This window comes from Nelumbo nucifera, chromosome 2, assembly GCF_055504915.1.
Source record: "Nelumbo nucifera cultivar China Antique chromosome 2, China Antique-T2T, whole genome shotgun sequence".
NCBI lineage: Eukaryota > Viridiplantae > Streptophyta > Magnoliopsida > Proteales > Nelumbonaceae > Nelumbo > Nelumbo nucifera.
The window spans coordinates 107,470,619-107,473,069 of NC_142650.1; positions in this window are offsets into that span (position 1 = coordinate 107,470,619).

A 2,451-nucleotide genomic window follows, 5' to 3' on the forward strand; every position below is an offset into this window, starting at 1 on the left:
CCAAATGTGTCCGATGTTTGAAAAGCACGTTTTTTAGACATTGAACCTTTGAAAAGCGTTATCAATTGCCCCCTAAGGCTTGAAGCAGTTTCATGAAAGATAAAATTTCAGACATGGTAGTCATTTACAGATTTTGGATTTTTCTTGTTTCGGATGAGGGTGATAAATGTTTGATTTAATTTACAAATTTTGGACTTTTCTATTTGGGATGAAGGTGATAAAGGTTTGATTTAAAATGTCACATAGCTTTCCATTGTGAAAAAAAGATTCAACTCCATTACAAACAAAATCCTCTATAATATGCTAGATTTTTTTTTAATTAAAAGATTTTGGCATACTTCAATATTTATGCCTTAAACTACCTTAAGGCTTATGCCTCTCTGCCTTTGGCTAGGTTTGGTTTGAAGGAAAAAGTAGGGAAAGGAAAGGAAAGGAAGGGAAACTTTTACAAATCTTGTATAGGTTTCCTTGCATTTCCCTTCCTTTCCCTACTATTCCCTTCAAACCAAACATAGCGTGATCAATGTACGTTTGGAACCAAATTAGCTTTCACGCAAAAAATCAAAAGTAGGCTTACGTGAGTGGAAGCCATCATAGGCAGAGCATCTCAACTTTCAAAAGCGGCTCCATCAAGACAGGTCAATCACTTGGGCCTTCCAAATGTTTTGGGAAAGTCATCATGTAAGCCTATTTCTAGGGGTGTCAATTGGACTGGATTTGGTCCAACCTGACTTGGTTCAATGTGAATTGATTACAAATGGACTAAGTCCAATCTAATCCAATGAATATTTTGGACTGGTCCAACTCAATGTTTGAACGTCCAATTTGTTCAAATTTATTTTAATTTTGATTGGTTTTTAACTTAACCTGCTCCATTGACACCTATATTCTTACCTTCTATCCATGAACTATATATTGTCTCAATCCAACCCAATCCAATATAAATTCATTATGAATGGACTAGATCCAATCCAATCTGATAGGGCACAATTCGGCTGGTCCTAGCTGTCAACGATTCTGCCTCTGGGCGGAGATACGGGGAACCTGAAACAGAGAAGATGAGGAAGCTCTGGGGGGAACCCGGTATGAATGCTCCGAAGCTCAAGTTAGAATTCTCTCAAAGGCAGGACAAAACCAGATGGCGCAACGTTCACATACCTTGTCCTCGGGGGTGGGGAGCCTTTTATAACCACCTCGTGCATTCACTTCTAAGCTTCTGTCAGGTCAGGTATGATACGTTTGTTCAGCTCGGCGTCCTGGAGGCAAAGTGCTGGAGTGGTGAGCGAGGTGAAGTCTTGAGTTCGGATAGGGGGGTGTCGAACTGCCAAGAGGCAGGCCAGTTCGGGTCACTGCCTTGTGTGAGGCTCGGGGCCTAAGGGAAAGTTCGGGCTCCTAGTAGGGAGTTCGGACTGCTGGTTCCTCCCTTCGGTGCTCGCGCCTTGGGCGTGCTGCTGTGCCGAGCTGTTCGTCTTTGACACGTGGAGTGATTACGAGGTCGGGCCAAATCTTCCTTCATCAATTGCCCCCCACTCCTCGCGCCAAGGGTCTTGCCCTGGTGCGGGGAGTTCGCGAGCTGGCAGTGGATTTGTCCCGTACTTCGAGTCTTGGTTGACTAATAGCGCGGAAGACGCGCCGACCTGCCTACAAATGCTGATAGACGTGGCAGCGTGCCTGATGAAGTGTGACTGGAGTTGAGCAGAGCCTCCTTTACTTTGGCCAAGTATGCGATCATAGTGAGCTTGCGCGCTTCGTATTCGCCCGTAACCTGGTTGACCACGAGCTGGGAATCACTACAGATAACTACGTGCTTTGCTCTTACCTTGTGTGTTAGGTTCAGTCCGGCTATCAGTGCCTCGTACTCTGCCTCATTGTTGGATGCCGCGAACTCAAAGCGTAGTGCATATTCTAATTTTGTGCCACTTGGGCCGCGTAGCACTATTCCAGCCCCGCTGCCCTACTGGTTCGAGGAGCCATCTACGTGAAGAATCCAGGGCTCCTCATCCCAGTTTGCGTTTGGCCTAACCAGGAGAGATGCCACTCTGGCTGCTACTTCACGGGGTTCAGACTCTATTGGCTCGGGGGCTCCATGCTCGCCCGAGCTGGGGATCTCGGGCCCGACCGGCCTAGGGCTTCGAGGCTAAACATGCACTCGGCGATAAAATCTGCTAAGGCTTGGGCCTTAATAGCAGTTCGTGGCTTGTATTGGAGGTTGTACTCGCTGAGTTCAACGGCCCATTTCGTCAGTTGACCGGAAACCTCAGGTTTGAGTAAAACTTGCCTCAGAGGTTTGTCAATCAAGACGACAATAGTGTGAGCCTGGAAGTATGGGCGGAGTTTCCGGGCTGCTATCACCAATGCGTATGCTAGCTTTTCTATCTGCGGGTACCTTGTCTCTGCTCCCTGCAAGATTTTACTAACATAATAGATGGGTTGTTGGACCCGATCTACTTT